Genomic DNA, 13,113 nt, shown 5'->3' with positions numbered 1-13,113 from the left:
CATGAGCTTTCGTTTGAGTGATCCCTTCAATAATAAGAGACCGCTCAAGTGAGTCAGCTAAATCTTCAACTTTTTTGGCAAAATCTGTATAATTGTTACCGCTAACGTGCAACGCTGCAATTCTCCCTGCTACAACTTTCGAGTTGTCTGGTTTGATCCTATTACGTAGAGCTGTTTTAATTTCGTTGACTGAAGCTACTTGTGTTGGTATTGCTTCACGAGCTTTACCCTCTAATTTTGATTTCAAGAACGCTATAAAAGTATTGGTTAAATCTGCAGTAGCGAATTGTTCGAGTAATTCAATTTTGTCTATAAAAGAATCAAGTGCTAGTGGATCACCACTGTAGTTTTCTCTAATAGAATTAGCACATGTGTTAATAAAAATTCTCTTTTCCTCTGGAGTTGCCATGATTTGATCGTTAAGATCTGGAGCTGAATTTGCAGAAGATGAGGCAACGTTTGTACTAATTAGATCGTTAAGATCTGGGTTTACGTTAAAAGAATGGTTAACTAAGTTTGCACTATTTGGATCGTTAGGATCTTGTTTTAAAGTAGAAGAAGTTAAAATTTCACTATTTGAATCGTTAAGATTTGGAGCTAAATTAGAAGTTGAATTTTTAATGGAAGAATTTTCGAAACCTGGAAAATCTGTTGATAAAGAAAATCTATTTTCCTGGTTTGTGACTTTTTCGGTCGAAGATGAAGCTAAACTTTCGTAGCTTGAGCCTGATTTATCTGAATCGGATTCTGAATCTGAATTTTTGTTCAATTGTCTACCACTTCTAAGGTTGTACATATGAAATTACTAAGGCACTTGTTTGAATGTTGAATTTATATTTGAAGGTGAAGTGTTGAGGGAAAAGAAGAAAAAAATTTTGTAAAGAAATATTTAACAATTGATTAGAATATTTAATTGAAACTGCAGTAAACTTGTATGAAAAATATTTAGAGTGTAATGGAATTTAAACTTTGCACAAAAGTATGTTTATTAATTGTTAAAAGTCTCAAGATGAAATCACGGACGCACCGCTTTATTCAAAAAATCTCAATTGGTTTTTAACAAACCATCGTTTATAAAAAAAAATCTCACCTTGTATTAGTTTATTAAGTATGGGTTAATAAGGCTGTCGCCGCTTATTATCCGTGGCAATTGTGAATTATGTCTACTTGGATGATATAATAAAATACAGTTTTGGACTTAAACTCAAAAAAATGCATTTAAAATGAAAATGATTATTTACCGATAATATGAAGACAAAATGTTCAGATTTGATTGATTTATGGTCTAATGAATTTCAGGGCGGATACCGGTTGTAAAAAAAAACTTACACATTCTGAATATTCAAAATTTATTTTATTGACATACCCACGTAAAATACGTGAAAGGCGTTATGAGGAACGCGTGGTCGAAAAGAAAAATCTCAAATGGATGAGAAAATTGGAACGAGAATTATATAATGTAGGTTAAAACGCAATAAATTGAAAAGGTGTCCCGAGTTTGCAATTATAGTTATATGCAAAACCACAATAATATTTAAGACATGTTATATGTTGGGATTACCAAATTCCGCAAAGTACAGTTTGCACAATGACCCGTAAAAATGTATGCATTTTTTCTTACCAAATAGGCTAACATGTAATAGGATGTCCACGTGACATATGCAATTTGAAACACACGAATGTGTTGCATGTAAAAAAAATATTACCGTACATAATTTTATAAAAATATATGAATATGCAATTTAGGAATATATTATATATCTATATTTATAATATGTAAAACATGTACGTAAAATGTGTACGTATAGAGATACGTTGGTGGAGCAGTGTCGCAAGTGAAGATTGCTTGTTGGAATGCCGAAATGTAAGCCATATAAAATATGCGTGATTGCTACTGGACGCTGGTATTAAGTACAACAGTAATAAATGATGATGTTGAAATTTCAATTAATGATGGGTGCGATGCAGCACGATAGATGAAATTGATATTATTTAGAATATGCGGCTTATCGGTGGCAGCGTGGGTTTAAAAATTGAGAAATGGTGGCATACGACGCCATTTTGTGTCTACGAGGCATACCTCGTTGTCGTTTTTCTGCGCGAACGCCCACGTGTATGGATGCCCCTTTTATTTTGTGCTCCGAATTAAATTTCACTAGCGGCTGGCCCGCGCCGCACGGTCGCCATGTAATAACCCCTATTTTATAGATGAATTGTAATTGCTTACCAACCAGAAGTTGCGAAGAATGCAGGAGAAGATGCGCGGTAGTTTTCAGGAACGGATCCAAGGTTCCACCTTTAGTTGTTGGAGAATGTTGCGAACTAGTCGCGTTGATCGGGTACTGCGCCCATTTCCACATTAAAAGAATGTTGGTTTGGTTTTAAGAAAACTGTGGATTTAATCACGCTCAAATGTTATAAACTTTACTAATTGTAGTTGTCTTATGGGTTTTTTCAATGGGGCTTTTTCCCCAGTACAATATAATAGAACTTCTTTATAATTTAAGCGTTAACCAAAAACTTGACCGCTCACACGAAAAAATGGAAAATTATGTATATCTATTTTTGCATGCACGGTTGCATTATGCACGATAGGAATGTTACAAAAGTGAAACATCAGCTGACTGATTTGATGTGTTGAGATTCTTTGGCTTGAGCTTAGGGCCCCATTACACACGCTTGTTGATGAAATGATTATTGGCTCTATGCTTGCTTTACCAAGGTGCCATAACAGCTTCATTTCCTGAGCAAGTCCTGTGTACTTTCTTTTCTTTTCTGTGTGCACGTCTTTCAAGTTGTGCGTATTGGGAACCCCAATATCAATTAAATACACGCTCTTTTCTTTCTTTTCTAATAGGACTATATCCGGCCTGTTATGGGGTATACTTCTATCTGTAAGTATAGTGCGGTCCCAGTACAGCTTATATTCGCTACTTTCTAGCACTGCCGAGGGAGTATATTTGTAATACGGGACCTCTTCTGTAAGCAGATTCATACGAATTGCCAAGCGCTGGTGAACGATTTTCGCTACGTTGTTATGTCGTGCTAAATAGTCTGTTGCTGCAAGCATAAAGCAAGCTCCTGTTATGTGCTGTATTGCTTCCGACTGCTGTTGGCACTTTCTGCATTTGTCACTGTATATTTCAGAGCGTACAATGTACTTTAAGTAATTTTTTGTGGCGATGAATTGGTCCTGTATTGCTATCATGAGGTCCTCAGCTTCCATAAAGATTCCTGAATTTTTCAGCCATAGGTTTGAAGCAACGGGATCGATCCCTGGTTGACTTAATGAATGGGGGTGTCTGCCATGGAGTGTTTTCATTTTGCATTCATCAATGAGTCGTGCTGTATGAATAGAATCGCTTTCTTCATTCTGTATGTCGAGATTAAACAGGTTTAAAGGCGTATAGTTTTTATCCGCTCCGCATGCAGCTTGGTGTAGTGCTGTGTTCTGCCCTAAGAAATACTAGCGTAGGTTTGCGATCTGTTTTTATAAAGATGTTGGATATCTATCAGGATATCTTTAAGGAGTGATCTTGCTCTATCTAGGAAACAGTCAGTGATGTTCTGTATCATGACATTATGATGTATTCTTCGGGCCTGCATATAACCTAGGTATTTATAGGACTCATCTGCTTCTAAAGCATCTATTTTTTCATTATTCGCTAAGGGAAAATTATGCATTACTACATTTCCGTGCTGAACACTCAGTCTTTTACATTTATCTAGCCCAAATGCCATACAAATATCTCGTGAGTAATCTTCGGTTATTTGAAGGAGCTCATTCATGTGCCGCTCGGACCCTGCGTATAACTTAATATCGTCCATATAGAGGAGGTGTGAGACCTTATACGATACACCTTCTCTTCCTTTTATGTTAAATCCATTTTTGGTATTATTAATCAAGGTAGATATTGGATTAAGCGCGAAGCAGAACCAAAGAGGACTTAAGCTATCTCCTTGTAGTATGCCTCTTCTAATGGGTATCGTGGAAATACTCTGGAGTACATTTTTTGTTTTTAGATTAAGTGTTATCTCCCATGTATTCGAAAGATGTTCAAGAGTAGTTATTATGTTTGGGGCTAGTTTATACACTTTTTGCACCTCAGTTAACCATGAGTGGGGTACACTGTCATAGGCTTTCTTGTAGTCGATATATGCCGTATATATATTTCTTTGTTTGTGGTATGCTTGTTCCATTACAATGGAGTCTATTGGAAGCTGCTCTTTGCATTCTTGGGAATTTTTTGCAAAACCTTTCTGTTCAATAGCAAGTATATTTTGCGTATTTAGATGGTGGTAGATCTTATTAGCAATGCATGCTGTCAACAATTTGTAAAGCGTACACAAGCATGTTATTGGTCGATATTTCGCAGGGTCCTTAGTATCATCCTTATCTTTTGGCAACAGATATGTTTGACCTTTTGTTAGAAAACCAGGTATCAAAGTAATATTTTGCAAAAACAATGTATAAAATTGCGCTATATATATATGCGTACATGTGAACCTCTTAATCCAGAAGTTATGGATGTTATCGGGGCCTGTGGCCTTCCAGTTATGGGTGTTTTTGATTGCTTCACTTATATTCCTCTCACTTACGGTTAAGTTTTCCATAACTTCAAATTTGTTCGCCTTTTGGTATTCTTTCCCAATCCATGGAGCATTTTTATTATGCCTCACACTTTCAGCCCAGATTGACTTCCAGAATCTTTCTACCTGGAATGTTTCTGGTGTTTCATCTCCATCCATCTATGTGCTGTTTCGAAGACGCCTATAAAAATATTTTTAATTTCTTTGGAAAGTTAAATTGGCCTCCTTCCGTTTCTCGGATAAAGTATATCTGCCTAGTCTGTTTAATTTTACAGCTAATTTTTGATGTAATGTATCGCGCAGATTTTCTGCCGTTTCATTAGGTAGGTCGTGTCTTGAATGCGTTCTATAATTTTCTTTATCTTCTTCAAACCACTTCACAATTTTCAAGCTTTTTTTGCCAGCTATATACTGAGTGATTCAACCAAGTTGTGCTCGTAGATTTTCTATTTGGTTAGTAAGGCGCTGCTTCCAGGCTGGTTTGCCTTTAACTTTTGTTGCCTTAAAAGCATTCTGGGGCCTAATTTTACCACCTAATACTCGGGTTATTGCAATGGCTGCTGCATACACTGCCGTTTGTAGCATCTCAAAAGACGAAACATGATCATTGAGATATGTTGGCAGTATAAAGTTGATCATATATTTAACAGCTATTGCCATTGCTTTTGTTGAGCTTCGTTTCATGATGATGGGCCTTAGTAGCGGATCTGTACCGGCGGATTCTTGTATTGCTGTTTGGAACTCAAATGTCAGCTTCATACATGTTTCTTCTTCAAATGTATCGCTGGTATGGGGGACTCTGTTTTCGTGTTCAGAAATGCCAATTTCTATATTTGGTATATCGTTGCTTATTGGGGCTATTACGGCACCATCTAGATTACTATTTGTACCATTACCATGAGCTGACTCACTTCCCTCTTCCAGTTCTTTGGCCACCTCTTCCTTTAGTTCTTGCAATCTTCACAGTGGTACGTATTTTTTTCTTATGATTGCACTGCGTTGGTCGCCTATACGCTGTATGCTAACTGTAATGTTGGGATAAGCTTGACAGAAAGCTTCGAAAAGGCGAGGTCTATATCCACTGGTGTTCGTTTCATTCCTGGTTATCTTGTAGTAACTCCGCATGATAAACTCATTCACTTTAAATGTCCATCTCATGCGTTGCGTTGGGGATACAGCTTCGGTGGTTGTTGGTTCAACCGACAAAACACTCGTTACTGTCTGAGAGTTGTCCTGGTTATTTCCTTGTTCATCGATTGGTTGATCAGGCTGCGATGTCCCGCGCCGTTCCTGATCAATATGGCGCTCGTCCGAGGCTTCCAGTACTATACTAGGAACCGTTGCTCACTCTGGGGGGTGGTTAGCCCACACAGAGGTATGGCTATGATTCGCGTGTTTGCCAAGCACGAAAAGATACTTCTTCTCATCGCGAGTTCAGTTTTGGTCCGCGGGTGGTATTTTATTTCCCACCTACCTTGTATATCTACCGGGCATTCCCCTATCCGCCACCCGGGGACGCGCCCAATGGGAGATCTGTAACCCCCCTTATCATTTATTTCAACTTAGTTTATTTTTATTTAAATGCAACTTGATTGAATTTAAATTTTTTATATTTTCAGGATAAGCAAAAAAAGCACATCACACACGCATACATTATTCTATATCATTTATATTATCATCAACATCAGGTAAGTTTATATTTTATCCCACCCGTTCAATCAACTTACATTGGAAACCACCCCAACTCCCACTCCTACTCCCACTCTTATCATCACTCCATACTCCTATTCCCACTACCACTCCTTTTAGCACTCCTACTCCCACCTCTCCCAATCCGACTCCTATTTCCATTTCCTCTCCCACTCCTTCTTCTCATCGCGAGTTCAGTTTTGGTCCGCGGGTGGTATTTTATTTCCCACCTACCTTGTATATCTACCGGGCATTCCCCTATCCGCCACCCGGGGACGCGCCGAATGGGGGATCTGTAACTCCCATTATCTTTTATTTCAACTTAGTTTATTATTATTTAAATGCAAAATTATTGAATTTAAAATTTTTATATTTTCAGGATAAGCAAAAAAAAGCACATCACACACGCATACATTATTCTATATCATTTATATTATCATCAACATCAGGTTAGTTTATATTTTATCCCACCCGTTCAAACAACTTACATTGGAAACCACCCCAACTCCCACTCCTACTCCCACTCTTATCATCACTCCACTCCGACTCCTATTTCCATTTCCTCTCCCACTCCTACTCCTACTCTTCCCACCCATACTCCAGATACTACTAATCCTGTTCCCCTCAAACTCCTGCTACTCCTATTCCAAATCCCACTCCCACTCTTACTTCCACTCTTACCCCAACTCCTATTCCCATTATACTCCTACTTCTACTCCCACTCTCAATCCCATCCTCTTGCCCCTACCAACCCCCACTCCCAAAACTGCCCACACGACCCCTAATCCTACTCCCACTCTTTCCCACCCCACCCTCACCCTCACCCCCACTCCCACTCCTACTACACCTAATCTGCTCCCACTCCTACCCGCACTTCAATTCCCCTACCACTTCGTCTACTCCTACTTCCACTTACAGTCCCACGCCTACCCGCACTTCCACTCCTACTACTACTACTCCCAATCACAATCCCACTCCTACAACCCCACTCCACCCCTACCACTACTCCACTCCTACTTCTGTTCCTATCCCAATCCCACTCCCATTCCTACCCCACCTCCTACTTCTGTTACTCCTACTCCCACTCCTATTCCCATGATACTCCTACTCTCAAGGCCACCCCACTCCTGTTCCTCTCCCAATCCCACTCCCATTCCTACCACCACTCCCACTCCTGTTACTCCTACTCCTACTCCTTTCCCTTGATACTCCTACTCTCAATGCCACCCCACTCCTGTTCCTCTCCCAATCCCACTCCCATTTCTACCCCCACTCCCATTCTTACTACCACTTCTACTCCCACTCCCAATAACACTACCAATTATATATATATATACACATGCATTTTTTAAATTTCTTTTTATTTAAAATATTTGTATATATACGGGCGCCCACACTACTGCCCCACCCCTCCTTTATCACAACTTATACTCCTGCTCGAAATCCCACTCCCACCGCCGCTCCACCGCCGCTCCACTGCAACTCCTGCTACTCTCGCTACCATGCCCATCCCCTGCTACTCCCCTAATCCCACTCCCATCCCTACTACCACTCCTGCTACTCCTATTCATATTCATACACCCACTCCTGATACTACTACCCCTGCTCCTACCTCCTCAATCACACTCCTAGTCCAACTCCAACTTCTGCTACTTCTATTTCGACTCCCAATCCCACCCCCACTCCCACTCCTTTTGCCACTCCAACTCCTGCCACTCCTACTCCCAATCCCAGTCCCACCCCCACTCCAACTCCTTTTTCCTCACTCACACCCACTCGCTGTCCACTCCCAATTTATGATCGGTCGAACTGTTTAGGATGCAGCCCGATTTATACCTACACACATAAGTTGAATTTTAATTATATCTATATGCACATGCATTTTTTTAATTTGTACATATATGGGCGCTAACACTACTGCCCCGCCCATCCTTTATGCCCACTTATACTCCTACTCTAACTCCCACTCCCACCGCCACTCCCAGTGCAACTCCTGCTGCTCTCACTACCATGCCCACCCCACGCGCTCCTACTCCCAATCCCACTCCCACTCCTATTCCCACTCCCCCACTCCTTCTACCACTATTGCTACTCCTATCCACTCCCACTCCTATTCACCTCCCACTTCTGCTACTCCAACTCCCAATCCCACCCCCTCCTACTTCTACTCCTACAACTACTACTACTTCCTCTCCTACCCCCACTGCTAATCCCATGATACTCCTACTCCCACTCTCAATCCCATCCTTTTGCCCCTGACAACACCCATTCCTGCCCACACTACCCCTAATCCTATTCCCACTCCCACTCTTTTCCACCCCCACTCTCACCCTCACCACCATTCCCACTCCTACTACACCTATTCTGCTCCCACTCCTATCCCCCCTCCAATTCCCCTACCACTTCGTGTACTCCTACTTCCACTTACAATCCCACTCCTACTACCACTCCTACTACCACTCCTGCTACTCCTACTCCCACTCACAATCCCACTCCACTCCCACTCCTGTTCCTCTCCTAATCCCACTCCCATTCCTACCCCCACTCCCACTTCTGATACTCCTATTCCCACTCTTACTACCACGTCTATTCCCATTCCCAATAGCACTACCAATTATATCTATATGCACATGCATTTTTTAAATTTGTGTTTTTTTTTAATATTTGTACATATGCGGTGTCCGTCCGTCCGTCCGTCCGTCCGTCTGTCCGTTAACACGGTAACTTGAGTAAATTTTGAGATATCTTGATGAAATTGTGTATGTAGGTTCCTGGGCACTCATCTCAGATCGCTATTTAAAATGAACGATATCGGACAATAACCACGCCCACTTTTTCGATATCGAAAATTTCGAAAAGTCGAAAAAGTGCGATAATTAATTACCAAATACGGATTAAGCGATGAAACTTGGTAGTTGAGTTGTATTTATGACGCAGAATAGAAAACTAGTAAAATTTTGGACAATGGGCGTGGCACCGCCCACTTTTAAAAGAAGGTAATTTGAAAGTTTTGCAAGCTGTAATTTGGCAGTCGTTGAAGATATCATGGTGAAATTTGGCAGGAACGTTACTCTTATTACTATATGTCTGCTCAATAAAAATTAGCAAAATCGGAGAACGGCCACGCCCACCTTTTAAAATTTTTTTTTTAAATTCAAATTTTAAAAGAAAAGTTAATATCTTTACAGTATATAAGTATATTATGTCAACATTTAACTCCAGTAATAATATGGTGCAATAAAATATAAAAATAAAAGAAAATTTCAAAATGGGCGTGGCTCCGCCCTTTTTCATTTAATTTGTCTAGGATGCTTTTAATGCCATAAGTCGAACAAAAATTTACCAATCCTTGTGAAATTTGGTAGAGGCTTAGATTCTAGGAGAATAACTGTTTTCTGTGAAAAAGGGCGAAATCGGTTGAAGCCACGCCCAGTTTTTATACACAGTCGACCGTCTGTCCTTCCGCTCGGCCGTTAACACGATAACTTGAGCAAAAATCGATATATCTTCACGTACTTATCTGAACTCACTTTATATTGGTGTGAAAAATGGCCGAAATCCGACTATGACCACGCCTTTTTCGATATCGAATATTACGAAAAAAGAAAAAAATTCCATATTATATACCAAATACGAAAAAAGGGATGAAACATGGTAATTGTATTGGTTTATTGACGCAAAATATAACTTTAGAAAAAAACTTGTTAAAATGTTTGTTACACCTACCATATTAAGTAGAAGAAAATGAAAAAGTTTTGCAGGGCGAAACCAAAAGCCCTTGGAATCTTGGAAGGAACACTCTTCGTGGTATTACATATATAAATAAATTAGCGGTACCCGACAGATGATGTTCTGGATCACCCTGGTCCACATTTTGGTCGATATCTCGAAACGCCTTCACATATACAACTAAGGGCCACTCCCTTTTAAAACCCTCATTAATACCTTTAATTTGATACCCATATCGTACAAACACATTCTAGAGTCACCCCTGGTCCACCTTTATGGCGATATCTCGAAAAGGCGTCCACCTATAGAACTAAGGCCCACGCCCTTTTAAAATACTCATTAACACCTTTCATTTGATACCCATATCGTACAAAAAAATTCTAGAGTCACCCCTGCCCACCTTTATGGAGATATCTTGAAAAGTCATCCACCTATAGAACTAAGGCCAACTCCCTTTTAAAATAATTATTAACACCTTTCATTTGATACCCATATCGTACAAACAAATTCTAGAGTCACCCCTGGACCATCTTTATGGCGATATCTCGAAAAGGCGTCCACCTATAGAACTAAGGCCCACGCCCTTTTAAAATACTCATTAACACCTTTCATTTGATACCCATATCGTACAAAAAAATTCTAGAGTCACCCCTGCCCACCTTTATGGCGATATCTCGAAAAGTCATCCACCTATAGAACTAAGGCCAACTCCCTTTTAAAATACTCATTAACATCTTTCATTTGATACCCATATCGTACAAACAAATTCTAGAGTCACCCCTGGTCCACCTTTATGGCAATATCTGGAAAAGGCGTCCACCTTTAGAACTAAGGCCCACGCCCTTATAAAATACTCATTAACACCCTTCATTTGATACCCATATCGTACAAACAAATTCTAGTGTCACCCCTGGTCCACCTTTATGGCGATATCCCGAAAAGGCGTCCACCTTTTAGAACCAAGGCCCACGCCCTTTTAAAATACTAATTAACACCTTTCATTTGATACCCATATCGTACAAACAAATTCTAGAGTCACCCCTGGTCCACCTTTATGGCGATATCTCGATATCTCCTAAGCGATATCCACTAAGCGAAGCTAAAAGACACTGACAAAGTTTCATACAAGTACAAACTTCCATACAAGTACAGTTTGTACTTGTATGAAAGTTTCTACTTGTATGAAACTTTGTACTTGTTTGGAAGTTTGTATTTGTATGAAAGTTTCTACTTGTATGAAACTTTGTACTTGTATGAAAGTTTGTATCTTGTACTTGTATAAAAGTTTGTATCTTCATACATTTTTCGCCATGTGAGGTGAGCGAGTCAGAAAACAATTTTAGGTAATGTATGAAAACTTTGGTCAGCCATACAAAACCACTAAGCGTAGCTAACTGGCACTGACAAAGTTTCATACAAGTACCAACATCTACTTATATGAAAGTTTTGAAATTTTCAAAATACTTAAAAAATGTGTTGCTGCTAACGAAATGCAAGCTAAAAACACTTAAACGTATGAAAACTTTGGTCAGCCATACAAAACCACTAAGCGAAGCTAACAGACACTGACAAAGTTTCATACAAGTACTAACATCTACTTATATCAAAGTTTTGAAATTTTCAAAATACTTCAAAAATGTGTTTCTACTATCGAAATGCAAGGTAAAAACAATTAAACGTATGAAAACTTTGTGTTGCGACTAACGAAGTGCAAACTAGCATTGCACTGAGGCCGCGCACATATAAAAAATGTATGAAAATTAGTTTTAGCTAAGCAAAACTAAGTAAAAATAAGCAAATTTAAGCTTATTAACTCAAATATTAATACATCAAAGTGTTGATATTTGATATAATTCCTAGTAAGACTGTTAGTTAAATTAGAAGATGTTGATCATATAATGGTTTTCATATTCTAAACTAACAGTCAAATTTTAGAGGCGCTTGTTAGAGCTGCGGCAACAAGTACTCTATAAAAATGATGCTTGTATGAAAGTTTCCTAGAAGAAATGAAAAAGTGAAGAAATTAAAGTAAGTGCGGGTAAACAAACGGTGGCGGGAGTAACTATGACTCTCTTAAGATCGCCAAATGCCTCGTTATCTTACTTTTAAAATGTGTTGCGACCAATGAAGTGCAAGTATGTAAATTTGCACTGAGGCCGCACACATATAAAAATGTATGAAAATTAGTTTTAGCTAAGCAAAACTAAGTAAAAATAAGCAAATTTAAGCTTATTAAATTAAATATTAATACATCAAAGTGTTGATATTTGATATAATTCCTAGTAAGACTGTTAGTTAAATTAGAATATGTTGATCATATAATGGTTTTCATATTCTAAACTAACAGTCAAATTTTAGAGGCGCTTGTTAGAGCTGCGGCAACAAGTACTCTATAAAAATGATGCTTGTATGAAAGTTTCCTAGAAGAAATGAAAAAGTGAAGAAATTAAAGTAAGTGCGGGTAAACAAACGGTGGCGGGAGTAACTATGACTCTCTTAAGATCGCCAAATGCCTTGTCATCTTACTTTTAAAATGTGTTGCGACCAATGAAGTGCAAGTAGGTAACATTGCACTGAGGCCGCGCACATATAAAAATGTATGAAAATTAGTTTTATCTAAGCAAAACTAAGTAAAAGTAAGCAAATTTAAGCTTATTAAATCAAATATTAATACATCGAAGTGTTGATATTTGATATAATTCCTAGTAAGACTGTTAGTTAAATTAGAAGATGTTGATCATATAATGGTTTTCATATTCTAAACTAACAGTCAAATATTAGTATGAGAAAATTTCTCATACGAAAAATGTGTTGTGACCAATGAAGTGCAAGGAGGTAACATTGCACGAGGCCGCACACATATAAAAATGTATGAAAATTAGTTTTAGCTAAGCAAAACTAAGTAAAAATAAGCAAATTTAAGCTTATTAACTCAAATATTAATACATCAAGTGTTGATATTTGATATAATTCCTAGTAAGACTGTTAGTTAAATTAGAAAATGTTGATCATATATTGGTTTTCATATTCTAAACTAACAGTCAAATTTTAGAGGCGCTTGTTAGAGCTGCGGCAACAAGTACTCTATAAAAATGATTGCTTGTA

Source organism: Eurosta solidaginis, unplaced genomic scaffold (genome assembly GCF_040869045.1).
Source record: "Eurosta solidaginis isolate ZX-2024a unplaced genomic scaffold, ASM4086904v1 ctg00001311.1, whole genome shotgun sequence".
NCBI lineage: Eukaryota > Metazoa > Arthropoda > Insecta > Diptera > Tephritidae > Eurosta > Eurosta solidaginis.
Note: the sequence above shows the minus strand (reverse complement) of the source record.